The sequence below is a fragment of the Octopus bimaculoides genome, chromosome 13 (assembly GCF_001194135.2).
Source record: "Octopus bimaculoides isolate UCB-OBI-ISO-001 chromosome 13, ASM119413v2, whole genome shotgun sequence".
In the NCBI taxonomy this organism is placed as follows: Eukaryota; Metazoa; Mollusca; class Cephalopoda; order Octopoda; family Octopodidae; genus Octopus; species Octopus bimaculoides.
In genome coordinates, this window is record NC_068993.1 from 34,571,245 (window position 1) to 34,572,044 (window position 800).

Genomic DNA, 800 nt, shown 5'->3' on the forward strand with positions numbered 1-800 from the left:
AATATGATCACAAATACCAAAAAGTATTTCTTTCGGTGTTGATGCACATTCGTATTCAGTGACTGCTCACAATTCTTTGACAGTTACTTGTTTTGTATAGTAAAATTTAAATTATAAATGTATACATAAGTAAAATGTAGTAAAGTGCATACATATATACAAACATATATTTATATACATATGCATAGATATATACATACACCGATCAAAATATACACTTATGCACCGGTGTATGTATATACAGATGCCTAAATATATGTTTATACGCGTATGTACGTGAATGTATGTGTATGTATGTATATGTGAGTGTATGTATATGTGTATATAGGCATGTATATATAGGTTCTGTGTGAGAGTGTAAACCTGTATGTGTATGCGTGTAGGCATCTGACCACTGAATACCAAAGGACATACAAAGAAGTTCACATGTGTAGCCAACCATGAAGAACAGATCAGCGGTCCAAACAAATGAAATACCAATCCCAATCAAAGGCCAGCCAGTACCAAACTAGTCATCTACTACCATTCATAGCAGTCTGCCAAACGCACTCGGCAGCACACACCAGGAGTGTAACAGCTACTACTAAATTCAAATCACGACGTATGGAGGGGATGGCCTTGAAGTCGACGATTTTAAACTAACGGAGTTGAAACTCGCATATCGCCTGAGGAAACATAACTACATCTCATTCTGCAAACAAGCAGTTGCAGAATCAAATACCTGTATTCTTGGAGAACTATGCTGCGTCTAAAGAACTGTAGCGATTAAGTCACTCCAATTTCTTCAATTATGTATATAT